This window comes from Schistocerca cancellata, chromosome 7 (genome assembly GCF_023864275.1).
Source record: "Schistocerca cancellata isolate TAMUIC-IGC-003103 chromosome 7, iqSchCanc2.1, whole genome shotgun sequence".
Taxonomy (NCBI): domain Eukaryota; kingdom Metazoa; phylum Arthropoda; class Insecta; order Orthoptera; family Acrididae; genus Schistocerca; species Schistocerca cancellata.
Genome location: NC_064632.1, coordinates 29,292,986 through 29,307,597, shown reverse-complemented (window position 1 = coordinate 29,307,597; position 14,612 = coordinate 29,292,986). Strand labels below are relative to the sequence as shown.

The 14,612-nt window shown below is 42.4% G+C and overlaps 1 protein-coding gene and 1 long non-coding RNA gene across 5 annotated transcripts in view; both read right to left on the bottom strand.

Moving 5' to 3' along the window:
• The window catches only part of LOC126091855 (excitatory amino acid transporter), a 453,428-nt gene that overhangs the window by 143,494 nt on the left and 295,322 nt on the right, over positions 1–14,612 (bottom strand). The gene's annotated exons all lie outside the window — the stretch shown is intronic.
• LOC126091859 (uncharacterized) lies at positions 8,760–9,443 on the bottom strand. Its single transcript, XR_007521269.1, has 3 exons — positions 9,386–9,443; positions 9,121–9,231; positions 8,760–8,961 (listed from the first exon to the last, which is right to left on the bottom strand). It is a non-coding gene; the product is annotated as an uncharacterized LOC126091859 (long non-coding RNA).

Genomic DNA, 14,612 nt, shown 5'->3' with positions numbered 1-14,612 from the left:
TCAACATACTGCATCATGTGTGGCTTCATTCACTCGTTTTCTCAGGACGTAAGACTCAGTTTTTGTCTTTTCAGAGATACAATTTCTAATCTCTTTTTCCGTCTCTGACATCACCTCCGGATTTCCGAGTGCATAACTGCTAATGAAACTACCAGAAACAACGAACTACATCTACGCATCGAGACGACCGCTGGGGATGTACACAGGAACATTTAATTTTGGTAGCGTACGCGAAGAATCTTACCTCAGGCAGTAGCAGAATTTTTCGTAATGCCAACTTGTTAGCGAGTTAGAACGGGACAAAGTGTTCAGTCTCTGGAAAAATGGAGGGTTATGGCACCGTGACCTGCTGGCAGTGCTGCTACGACAGCGATACGTTTGTGGTAGAGGATCGCATTCGTCCATCAAACACGTAGTGAACCAGAGATCCCAGAACGGGATAAGCGTCATTGTGCTCTCATGGCTCTAGCAGATCGTGTAACAACATTGTCAGCAGTGTGAACTTTAAACTAAAATGGGTGCCAACTTGTCTGCTTTGACAGCTCTAGTTCGTGTTGTAATCGTACGCTTCCACACATCACCATTAAATTTCTCTGTCTGTATAAACTTCGGAAGCTTCGAGAGGCGTAAGATATACAAAAGAAAAACTTTTTACTTGTGTTCATTTCCTCTTGTTGTTGGCTGCAGTTCTCGCGTCTAGGTGTACGGTACATTCTTGGGGCTGAAATTTTGATTTTGTAGGTTCTTGTTGATCTGACTAATGTTCGAAGATTTGCCTGTTTTACTCTTGAATTTTATTTTTTACCACATTTTTCAATATCTCAGCGGCTTTAAAATTTCCACTTCGGAACACAAATGCACGTCTGTTTCCATCAGAGGCATGCCCACTACTTCCAACATTCTGCGGTACTCTCAATATTCCAAAGAGTTTACAAAACAAGAGTTTACAAACTTTCTTGACAAAAGAAGAATCTTTACTAAATTATATCATTATTTTATAAAGGAGTCCAGAAACAAATTTAATAAATTTAATAAATATCGTCAGATTGTGAAAATTAATAATAGGAATTTTAACTATGCCAGATATTTCGTAATTTCAAATATTTCTAAAAGAAGCGTAATTTTAACTGTTAGAACACATCGACTATGACAAATTAATTTCTTTTTATACATTTTACCCTGAAATATAAGAAACAGTATACAGAATCATATGAAATTCATTTAGTTAAACAGCTGAGGTAATGTTCACCTATACAATTTACTTGGTATCGACTATTTCTATACAAAAAAGGTAATGTTAGAGGAGGGTGTCCCATTACAGTGTACTGTACTGGTGACACACATAACATTCCGGATGGTTTCCACTGGCCAGTAACCATCGGTGCCCGGGATTGAAATTGGCACGTGGACACCTTAGCTGGCATGCTGTGAGGCAAATTATAGCCAATAAAATTCTTCTGGGTATGTGACCGCATGTGTAAAATTATCCGACGTTTCGGCCAATGTTGCAAATGATCTTTCTCTGTGTGTTTTTGCGAAACCCATGTTAAAGGCCATTTGCAACAGCTGCCGAAATGGCACACAATTTAAAACACTGACAATGCGGTCACATACCCAGAAGAATTTTATTGTCTGTGGTAACAATCGCGGAAGTCTATGCTTACATTGAATTATAGTGTTATTTTTTGGCGAGCTCCAGTGATGGCCCCATACATGATAGACGTCACTGTGGCAGCTTCCACCACAAGAGTTCGTGTTGTCAAGCGGGTATATGGGAGAAGTGCGAAGTGTGGTGGCTAAGATATCCATTGGAGGTGTGTAGTATAGATACCACCGTATTGAGGGCGACGTGAATAGCAATCGCAACTTCACTAAATTGAAGAGCCCGATGCCCCGCTTCTCTTTCAAGCCATTCCGCATGTAATGATTCAGCAGAGTGTGGTGCTGTGGGGATGTGACATACTGTGTTACTGTCTTCGCCCCTCAAATTTAAATAACTGTTATCCCAACTTTTTAACATGGCACAGATGAATCCTATTTTAACAGCAACAACAAGAATTCCGCCAAAGTGAAGACATGTATGCCAATGAGTTTGAGTGCACTTACAGAGTAGGCAAACTTCATGAACTAAATAAAGAAAAAGAATTACACCAAAGTGAAGACGTACATAGGAACGCTGGACATCAATGGGCTAATGAGGATAGAGAAAACTACATCAATTGAAGACGATGCTGTTCAAACAAAAGGGTCTGATACTGAAATTCCAAGAGACCTGCGCAATATATGGGACCACTGTAACTACAGACATTTCAAAATAAAAAAAGAGAGGAAAATAGGCAAAGGAGCTCTGCTCCTGGGAATGGCATTTATAGTCAACAAGAGAACCCCATAATCAGCAACGGAAGTGAAATCAATAAACACCAGGTTGATGACGATGGGGCCTGAATGTGCTAGTATGTCTTAGATGATAATCAACGTACATGCACCAGTAAAGAAAACGATAGAGATAAAGGAGTAGTCATTAAGTACAAGGCAAAAGTAGAGAAAATCCCTGAAGGGGATGTTAAAATTTTAACAGGTGATTTAAACTCACAATTAGGCAGATAAAAGAGATTTAAAGAAACGGCAGGTCAATATCCAGCACTCAGATTCACTAACAAGAATGGACAGAGACCGGTTGAGCTACGTCACCAACACAGTATGAGGATGTTGTCAACTCACTTCAAGAGAGAGAGGAAGAAAACCAAGTCTTTGAGATCGCCTGTCAAATACTTAGAAGAACACTAGTTCGACCATGTAACAAAGAACGACAGAAAAATCATCAATAACCAAGTCAGAAGAGGGGCAAACATATACTACCATTATTCCTCAAGAATTGGAATTAAACAGATGCAAAATGGAATGAAAAAGAAGACCGCTGCTATGCCACAGTTCGATATGAAAAATTAAAATCAGCAAGGATCATAGAGAAATGGGAGAAAGAGACAGACACGACCTGGGAAGAATTCGAAGAGGAGGTAATCAGTAAGGCGAAAGAAAAAATTCCTCTGCTTAGGAAGAAGAGACATCCATGGTCGAATGACATGCGCGATTAAGCAATTGAGCCGGCCAGTGTGGCCGTGCGGTTCTAGGCGCTTCAGTCTGGAACCACGGGACCGCTACGGTCGCAGGTTCGAATCCTGCCTCGGGCATGGATGTGTGTGATGTCCTTAGGTTAGTTAGGTTTAAGTAGTTCTAGGGGACTGATGTCCTCATATGTTAAGTCCCATAGTGCTCAGAGCCATTTGAACCATTTTAAGCAATTGCCAACATGAAAGCAGCAGACAACATCTGATACAGAGGCAACACAGAAGTTACTATGGCAAAGTACTTAGAGGCAAGAAAGCGAACAAGAGACGTTAGGAAAGTCGAAAGAATGTATGAAAAGGACCAATTAAAATGAACAGAAGAAGATATTTGAAACTATAATGCGGGTCACTTCTACAGGACGGATTCGTAGGGTACCAGCCACAAAATTTGTGTTTCAGAAAAAAGGTAGAGAACTGGCATTGAACGACAAAGAGAACTGCGAGATACTGGCTAAGTACTCCAGTGAACTACTGAACCTTACTGAACTGGTAGTGCGATTCCCAAGGAGACACGAGAAATAAGTCAAAAACACCAGATGAATTTGGGCTCAAGAGAGAAATCATGAAACTGAAAAACGGTAAAACAGCAGGTTTTCTTAGCTCAACTGTTAAGAGGAGCTGCGCCGAATACCATAAGGAAAACAACAAATGTAATACAAGACAAATACTGGACCGAAGTAATACCAGAAGACATGAAAGACATAGTTATGCAAGTTATATATAAGAAAGGGGATAGGACCAATGTTATCAATTAAAGAGGGATAACTTCACTGCCCGTCACATAAATTCTACCACAGCGACGGCTACATACGAGATAGTTTCATCCGGGAAACAAGATAGGTGAACATCAAGCAGGCTTCAGTCCGGAAGATCCTGTGACGAGCAGACATTTAAAGACAGTCCTTAAGTACCAACAGCGAGGAGCAGAGAGATCGTGTGCTCCTTTGTAGATTTTAAGACGGCATTCAACGCTATAGAGCATCACTAATTCAATATTGGTATACGTGAAAATATAAATGGTTTTATCACTTTTTCTTTCCTTCTTTCTTTATTTACTTTTTTTGGAGGAGGAGGAGTGTCGTTACTCCCTTCCCGTATCCCTTGGATCGACGCCTGGACTCACTAGCCAGCACGCTCACCACAGATATTGTCGAACAACCACATCTGAGACGCGTTGGAAGGCAACCTGCGCATCACGGTTCCCTAGCAAGCAGTATGTACGCTTCGTGGACTCATATGCTCTTGACGCGGGAGGAGATTACCCAGTAACATACAAAGGGTTCTTTGGATCCCACGCCATCGTGGCCGGCCGGGGTGGCCGAGCGGTTCTAGGCGCTACAGTCTGGAACCGCGCGACCGCAACGGTCGCAGGTTCGAATCCTGCCTCGGGCATGGATGTGTGTGATGTCCTTAGGTTAGTTAGGTTTAAGTACTTCTAAGTTCTAGGGGACTGATGACCTCAGATGTCAAGTCCTATAGTGCTCAGAGCCATTTGAACCATTTTGCCATCGTGTTTCGGCGCCCTGGTTGGAGTCCATAGTGGGACTCACACCATACTGCATTCTCAGAGACGATGCACAGTTCTTTTACCCTCATAATCTGTGAATTGCCACATACCTAATCTGTGACACTGTTCATCTCAGTTATAGGTATTATTCTTGGCGTGCCGGCCGCGGTGGTCTAGCGGTTCTAGGCGCTCAGTCCGGAGCCGCGCGACTGCTACGGTCGCAGGTTCGAATCCTGCCTCGGGCATGGATGTGTGTGATGTCCTTAGGTTAGTTAGGTTTAAGTAGTTCTAAGTTCTAGGGGACTGATGACCATAGATGTTAAGTCCCATAGTGCTCAGAGCCATTTGAACCATTTTTTATTCTTGGCGTTGTTTCCACTAATGTCTGTGTATTCAATGTTTCACTTCCATGTAAAAGAAAAGCAGAAGAAAGGAACGAATAAAGTCATTTTTCATTATAGCAGACAGTAAAACCCTTCTCATTGTGCCAGATTTCTCGAGTTTCTTACGATTCGAAATTTCTGTTACCAGTGGTGCACAGTAACCCTGCCCCCAGCTGCACTAATAAATTTTCGAAGCAATTGCTCGACACAGGCGGTAAAAGAAGCAAGACCGAATCAGACCGTGCGTCACAGTCGTAATCTAGAGCACGTGAAGAGTGCCAATACTGTAAAAGCAGGGCAACGCTCGTAAACCATTTCCACACAGCGAGCAGAGCCGTAGCTAGGAGCGCAAACGGTGCAGTATGACGGCAACGAGAACGTCGTTCTGCAAACTGTGCAACATGGAGTAATAACATGCAACATCCGAAGTCCCCCTGTGATGTCACCGCCAGACACCACGCTTGCTAGGTGGTAGCTTTTAAATCGGCCGCGGTCCGCTAGTATACGACGGACCCGCGTGTCGCCACTGTGAGTGATTGCCGACCAAGCGCCGCCACACGGCAGGTCTACAGACACTTACTAGCACTCGCCCCAATTCAAAAAAGGTTCAAATGGCTCTGAGCATATGGGACTTAACGTCTAAGGTCATCAGTCCCCTAGAACTTAGAACTACTTAAACCTAACTAACCTAAGGACATCACACACATCCATGCCCGAGGCAGGATTCGAACCTGCGACCGTAGCGGTCACGCGGTTCCAGACTGTAGCGCCTTTAACCGCTTGGCCACACCGGCCGGCTCGCCCCAGTTGTACAGCCGACTTAGCCAGAGATGGATCACTGACAACTACGCTCTCATTTGCGGAGACGATAGTTAGCATAGCCTTCAGCTACGTCATTTGCTACGACCTAGCAAGGCGCCATAGCATTTGATATTGAGATTATAACATGTACCGTCAAGAGCGATGTACACCAATTGTGGATTAAAGTTAAGTATTATATCAACTACGTACTTTATTTGCTACTATTAATTCCCTTAACTGTTCCAGACCTCACGCCAGTCAGCGTGTAATTAAACGCGTGCATTTCGGCCTCCTCTAGCTACACAGTGTTGGCTCTTCTGCCAACACTTCACCCCCCACTCCAAGGCGTTCTAGTACTGATAAAGGCAGAGACCGGGGAAAGCGTCCCCCAAACGAGACGCCGCGGTGGAGACAGGATTCTGACACCTCTGGTTAAACGAGGGCAAATGGCCACCTAACCTACTACAATGACGAAACGTCTGCGTTTAAAAGCCTCTGTTCCAGACATCTTTTCCTCAGTGTCTGGTCATTCCATCTGTATCACCGATCCCAAAAGAATGACAGGCTCGCTAGCTATCTGTTTGACGACTCAAATTAGTGCCGGCTGTGACTGGACACCGTCGCTGCACATTGCCGCTACCGACGTGGCACAGCCGTGACTCATAGGATGCGGACTGACTGGGCCTTCCTCTGGCGAAGGGCCAAAGCGACTGACTGCAAGCTGCCACCTTCTGTCTGCTGGGTGGACTCCAGATTGCCACTTCCTCGGGTCTATCTGTACTGCCTTCCTTGCTTGGTGCTGCGTCCGCTTTCACAACGGCTATCCGGAATATGCTGTGGGTACAGGCGTAAGCATGCGTCCATCTTTGAGAGCTGCGAGGCCCATCGTATCCCTGAGCTGCTGCAAGCTACGTGAGCTGACGGAACGATGTATCTTGTATTCCTCGCCTAGTTAGTTGGTTGGCTTGGAGATTAAAATGACTGATCTACAAGGTTATCAGTCCCTTATTCCTTAGCCACACAGTTCTTGTATTAAAACCTCACCCCAAAAGAACCCATCAACTGAAATCCTGGGAAGGAACAAAATGAGTAAAACTATGCGCGTAACCATACTGAAGGGAAAAAGAACGAAAGTAGCAAGCCAAAGCTGAAAACATGAACTAAAAGAAAAATCGGTAGAAGGCGTTAAAACAATATAGCAGACTGCCTGGGCTGGCTGTATGCAAGAATGAGAAAAGGGTGAGCCAGCCACTGTGCGACACACTAAAATTTCCAGACTAAAACCACAAGGCAAGAGAAACACACATGGTGGAAAGACTAACACGAGTCCAATAGACACCGCCAGAAGGAGCGATAAAGAGCTGAAAGTGGGAGATAAGGCCAGGCGCCCAGCCTCAGACTGAGCGATAAGAATCCCTTTCTCGGATAACACTTAAAACTGTAAGTACGCTGTATAGGTTTTTTTCTCGGTAACGCCACGTAGCGCTCTGTATTAGTGGTGGGCAGGAAATCGCGTATCTGTTAGAAATCACAGTGACTGAGAAGTCACAGATATCACAGTAGCAACTTTACAGAATCTAACTGCGATTTCAGTCACAGTTAGCAGTCGCAAGTAGTATTTCATATTCAAAGACGTGAGCCATCTATTGCTCGAATTTAGCACTGCTTTCTGCGATTTCAGTGACAAGTCGCAACTAAGAGTCGCAAGCAGCAACTAAAAAGCGCGGTTAACAGTGGCATCTGTTGGCCAAAGTTCGTACTACGTCCATCTCTGCGATACGGTATCGGGTCTAACTGCGATTTCCGTGACAAGTCGCAACTAAGAGTCGCAAGTAGCAACTAAAAAGCGCAGTTAGCACTGCCATCTGTTGAGCAAAGTTCATACTACGCTATTCGCTACCGAGTCAAACTGCGATTTCTGTGACAAATCGCAAGTAGCAACTAAAAAGCGCAGTTAACATACTTTTCCTAGTGTCATCTGTTGACCGACGTACGTACTTCGTTATGAGAGCCTTGTGCCTCATGAGTTCGATGTGCTGTGTGTGCATATGAAGGGCTTATTTCAATAGTGCTACAAGTCCATTTTTGATCATTTTGAGATACAGAGTCGTAAAGTTAAATGAGCGCTGACAAATCTGCATTTGAGATACCAGAAATATTCAAGCATATGGCTTCTTGCTAGAGATGAACCTTTATTTATGTTTGTTTGGATCACTAATTTCAGACGCATTATAGACAGAAAAGTGGAGATAATGGACTTGTACCACTATTGAAATAAGCCCTTCATATTATATGACGACATGCACATTCAGCATCAGTTATGGTTGGTCAAATACTGCTGTGACTCTGAATGTATTATATTAATAAGAAACAACATTGCCTTTTTCTCCTGAAAATATCAAGTAACGTAACAAATGTGTTTGATTCTGCTTCCAATATGACAGTTTTGGTTAATACTCCACATGCCTACAGGACTTTGTAGTGTTAACACAGCAGAACTCAGACATCTGTATAAGTGTAGAGAAATGAAAACAGTCATATGAATGCCTCACTTTTGTTCCGACACAGTTCAAGACTCGGGAGAAAAGTTTTACACTTGGTGTTCTACATGGCAACTTCACACACAAGAACTTTTTGCCGACACTACTACCACCTACATAAGTAAGCTTTTCCTGTGTTACTTTCAAGTAATGCACTTAAGCTATTCCTGATTTAACTGGAAGATCTGTACTTCCCACTTTCATATCAACAGCCTCAAAATGCATATTGTAGACTTCGGGATAAGTTACAGGTCAGTGTCACACCAAGATTGTGGAGAAAGGGGGGGGGGGCATGTCACTCTTCAACAAGTGTTTACCAATAAGTAAGTGGCGGAAAATTATGGGTATAGGGCGGCTTAAACATGTGGAAAATGAGACTTTTATTATTCACTCACTGTATTTGACATTTATTATTCCTTTAAAATCGCACAACAACTTCAATAAAACACAGTTTAATCATTCACACACTTATTTCACAATTATTTCACTTTTAAACTGCAAATCCTCTAAGAACTGTCTTGAATCTTCACGAGTCTCTCTCAAAAACAGCCTTGATGTGGATAGATACGTACAGCAACCAGTAATCAGAGTCAGAACTGTGTCTGCAAAAACACAAGGATTATTAAACAATTTTTGCTGTCATTAATTACTAGCAATATAATTGACAGAGTAGATTGCTAATATTTGCTATAATGAATATCACATTTGCAAGAACGATCACACTGAAGTAATTAAGTCCATCGAAACGCTTAGAAACTAACCTCTCGTCTGACGAAAACGGTCTAAAGACGCAGTGGCAATTTCTTCAGATCTGTTGACAATGATATTTTGAGTTATCACTTTACTGAGTGACTGAAATGTAGTTCAGGTACCTGTGAACATAACAATATGTTACAATCCATTTTCTAAATACGAACTATTACGGTACTGTACGGCTACTTACATATTAATTACACTATTAATATTTTCACAGTTGTTTCTTTAATATAAAATTAAAGCCAACGGAAGAAAAAACGTAAAACATACTTGCCAAAGACAGGTTTGTTGAGATGCAATTTTCTGTGTTGACAGATGTAACTTTCTCTACGGTGGTAAGTCGCAGAAATCGCAGGAATCACAGAAATCGCAGAAGTAGCAGAAGTCACAGAAATCGCAGAAGTAGCAGAAATCGCAGAAATCGCAGAAATAGCAGTGGCGGAGGGATACACGACCTATGTTCCTTAACTGCGACTCTTAACTGCGACAAATCACAGTTAAGAATCACAGATACTCAAAAGTAGCATTCACAGAAATCACTGATATCGGAAAATCGCAGTTTAGCCCATCACTACTCTGTATGAAAATCACTGGCTGTGCTGTGTGCAGTCTGTGGCTGGTTTGCATTGTTGTTGGCTATTGTAGTGTTGGGCAGTTGGCTGTTAACAGCGCGTAGCGTTGCACAGTTGGAGGTGAGCCGCCAGCAGTGGTGGATGTGGGGAGAGAGATGGTGGAGTTTTGAGAGCGGATGATCTGGACGTGTGTCCATCAGAGACAGTAAATTTGTAAGACTGGATGTCATGATCTGCTATATATTATGACTTTTGAACACTATTAAGGTAAATACATTGTTTGTTCTGTATCAAAATCTATCATTTGCTAACTATGCCTATCAGTAGTTAGTGCCTTCAGTAGTTTGAATCTTTTATTTAGCTGGCAGTAGTGGCGCTCGCTGTATTGCAGTAGTTCGAGTAACGAAGATTTTTGTGAGGTAAGTGATTTGTGAAAGGTATAGGTTAATGTTAGTCAGGGCCATCCTTTTGTAGGGATTTTTGAAAGTCAGATTGCGTTGTGCTAAAAATAGTGTGTGTCAGTTTAGTACTGATCAGAATAAGTAAAGAGCGAAATGTCTGAGTACGTTCAGTTCTGCTCAGCTGTTTGAAAATCAAATAATGTAAGAGGTTAATCAGCACAGTAATTCAATAATTTTTCTAAGGGGATGTTTCAAAACTACATCAGCGGTTGAGGAATTGACACCTAACACAGTAGGTAGTGGGTCAAGAAGGTTAAAAGATCGTCTCAGAGCGGCGAGATTGGGACAGTCCAACAAGATGTGGACTACTGTTGAAACGTCCCCTTAGAACAAATTATACATGACTGTGCTTAAACTGACACACAATATTTTTAGCGCAACGCAATCTGACTTTCAAAAATCCGTACAAAAGAATGGCCCTGACTAACATTAACCTATACGTTTCACAAATCACTTACCTCACAAAAATCTTCATTACTCGAACTACTACAATACAGCGAGCGCCACTACTGCCAGTTAAATAAAAGATTCAAACTACTGAAGGCATTAACTACTGATAGGCATAGTTAGCAAATGAAAGATTTTGATAGAGAACAAACAATGTATTTACCTTAATAATCATCAAAAGTCATAATATATACAGCAGTTCATGACATCCATTTTTACAAATTTCACAACACCGCCATCTCTCTCCCCACATCCACCACTGCTGGCGGCTCACCTCCAACTGCGCAACGCTACGCGCTGTTCACATCCAGCTGCCCAACAGTACAATGGCAGACAACAATGCAAACTAGCCACAGACTGCACACAGCACAGCCAGTGATTTTCATACAGAGAGCGCTACGTGGCGGCGGCGTTACCAATATAAGAACCTAAACGGCCTACTTACACTGTCAATGGATAACCAAAGCGACACTGGGGTGGGTCCTCGTGACTGAGGAGACGACCATTAGTCAGCCAAATATGTTCGATGCAAAGCCTGCAAAGGGCTGTGAGTGGCTCGCATGGACCACGTCCACAGATGCGTTGTCTTCTTTATAGCACGTAATTTATTAGGCGTAGTAAGGGTATGCCATTCGCTATTCCAGATCCCAAAACCGTTACGTCGTAATACTATCGGAGATCAGTTTCCGGTGTGCCGATCTCCAGAGTCGGTTTACTGGCAGCGTGTTTGGCCAGCCTGTCAGACAGTTCATTTACTGGGATTTTGACATGTCCTGGGTCCCAAATGAAGGGCACCGAACATTCACGTTGTTCCAGGGCATAAACAGACTCCTGGTTAGTCATTACCAAAGGACTGCGAGGGTAGCACTGATCGAGAGCTTGTACGCATTTCTTGACTGTGCGCTCGAGAGGACAATATTCATTGTAGAAATCACGTCAACAAAAGGTTATTGCAGATACCGCTGCTTGACTGATACCTTTTGGGTGCAAGACAAACTCTCACCATGCCTCGGAGCTCAGCCACCAACACTTGGACGTCACCGCCTTATCTGTCCTGCCTCAGTATCCACTGACATTCTGACCCATGGGTGACTTAACCAGTATGAAATACAATTAGCCATAATTTTTCTTTAGAATACTAATACTCCGGTTGCATATGGTATTATGTCTTTTCCCGGCACAAAAAAGAATAGTCAGGTTATTAAATGAAGTACTTTCATTGAGAGTGGCACAGCTGTTTTTAAACACATTAAGGCATGAAACAAAAGCGCAACACGCAGTATTCAAAAGCGGACCACCACAAATGTGTTCTTAATCTAGCGTAAATGGAATTTCTACGGGGAACAATTGTGTCCCAATGATTATAGTGCTATTTAAATTATATAATTTGGCCTGTTTGTTCATGCCCATAAATAATTCTCCCATTAGGTTTGCTGTCGATGGTAATCAGCTAGCATTAAGATGTGTCACAATGGAAATAAAGGGAGTGTCCAGCAGCTTTGCAGTACATTTTTATCGAGGGCTAACCGTCCACTTATGCTTTCGTGAAATGTCTGTAATGCACGGGAAATTATTTTCCTACCTATCTTGGCTGAGACTTTCTGAGAGCTGTCTTTATCCTGAGGAAGTTTTCGATCACTTCGGCCATTTTCGTCTGTCGTTGCTGGTCTCTCAAGACAATATTTTCCACACACTTCTCTTGTAGCGTATTATTTCTGATGCTCCGTCAACATTCTGCCAGATACCGTAATGTTATTCCGGTACGCAATTAATCGGAAAAGACAGGCTACCGTCACACTAAAGAATATACAATTTCTTGTTTCTTTTTGTAGCTGGACTGAGCACAGACGTTCAACACAATGATAAAAGGACATTGTTCTTGTGGAAACCACACTTCTTGTTAGACGCTACAGATAAATTGTCGTTTATCTAGCTGCAATGAAATTTATATCAAAACTAAACTAGCATATTACTGTGTGAATAGCAAGATTATAGATGACGGAGATGGATTGTATTAGTACCATGTTCCAACGAGAAAGGGGTGTTTAACACCAATCACTGTCTAACAAACCGCATGAGAATACTAAAAATGAACAAAGAAAAGTCTGTTCCTGAGAAATGAGCAACGACATTCTCAAGAACAAGATCCCACTGTTGGTTCAACAACTGTGACAGCAGTGTAGTGCCCTGGTAACCCTACATATACTGAGGACTCGGCAGAAACTGCGTTCTGTCTTTATTAATAATGTCTCCATGTACACGTTGCTGCCCGATACCGTTTTTCTTTTTCTGCAAGTGAAATCATAGCTAATTTGCTCAGTCCTTTCAGAACAGTGGTTGTGAAACTATTTATAAGAAACATTATTCAAATCCGCTTCTGGATACCAAATTGTGTATTTATAATTGTTTTCTATCACTGGATTAAGGTGAATGGTGATGGTTACTACGAAAAGGATTCGACAGCCTTCTTGTTTCATCTCCTCTTTCTCCCCCCCCCCCCTCCCTCCCCCCTCCCCCCCCCCCCCCCCCCCACACACAAACGAATGACAGTAACGTTATCCGTAAAGGATGCTTATAATTATGGGACTGTTACTGGAATAAGTGGAATAGAAATGATAACAACCAGTCGCACATTATCGAACATTTGCTTAGACGAAGTTTCTGCTACATATTTATACACCTTGGAAGGTGCAGCAACGGTCTCGTGAGAAATACTTGCGTGGCGCTTGACAACATCAGCGAAATGAATTATTGCACCGATGTTATTTCTTTCTGAGATCTGATCTGGCATCACGCAAGCATGCCACTCCAAACCCCTGCTAGACGTTTTCAAATTCAAAAGAAACGACGAAGATGAGCGCGACGCTTAAAACCCATGCGCTGAAATCAAATCTAAGACAATGAGCGATTAATTGGTGTCGTAATTTTAACACCTGAAACAAATGCTGCTGTTAGGAGTTTATCAGGTTTTCAGCAACGTTTCGACGAGTGCTGTTATCGTCGTTTTTAGGGGGGAGGGGAGAGGGATCGTGTCTAGTGAAGCACAATGAAACGCCTTTCCTTTATGACTAGCTCATCCGGCAAAAAAAAAAAAAAAAAAAAAAAAAAAAACCAGAATTTTGTAGTAGTCTCACTCGGCTGGAGAGACAAATGTAATGTTCCTGAACATATCCGTAATTGTCCGAACTAATCTAACGGCCTGATATTATTCACCGTCTAGAAACTTACTTCTAAATAAATCTAAACTCTGGCGGCCGCTGTCACTGAGTAATACACGTCTAAAACAAAGAAACAAACACACATACAAAAGGTATAAAGCAACCACCCTCATTCCTGGTCTATTTCGTAAAATTATCAATTTTTCCTATTTATTTCGTTTTCAGGAAAACTAATGTAAATAATGTAACGATGCACTTATTTCGGCCTTTTCTCCAATTCATGAATTTTATCTAGCGTTAAGAAAACATTACATTCTTTATTTTTTTTTATTTTTATAGAGCGCAGTTTTTCTGTGGTGTTTTAGAATTTTCCGTCTGATAATAACAGATCCCGTGTTTCTACGAGGTGCATTCAAATTGTAAGGCCTCCGATTTTTTTCTAATTAACTACTCACCCGAAATCGATGAAACTGGCGTTACTTCTCGACGTAATCGCCCTGCAGACGTACACATTTTTCACAACGCTGACGCCATGATTCCATGGCAGCGGCGAAGGTTTCTTTACGAGTCTGTTTTGACCACTGGAAAATCGCTGGGGCAATAGCAGCACGGCTGGTGAATGTGCGGCCACGGAGAGTGTCTTTCATTGATGGAAAAAGCCAAAAGTCACTAGGAGCCAGGTCAGGTGAATAGGGAGCATGAGGAATCACTTCAAAGTTGTTATCACGAAGAAACTGTTGCGTAACGTTAGCTCCATGTGCGGGTGCGTTGTCTTGGTGAAACAGCACACGCGCAGCCCTTCCTGGACGTTTTTGTTGCAGTGCAGGAAGGAATGTGTTCTTCAAAACATTTTCGTAGG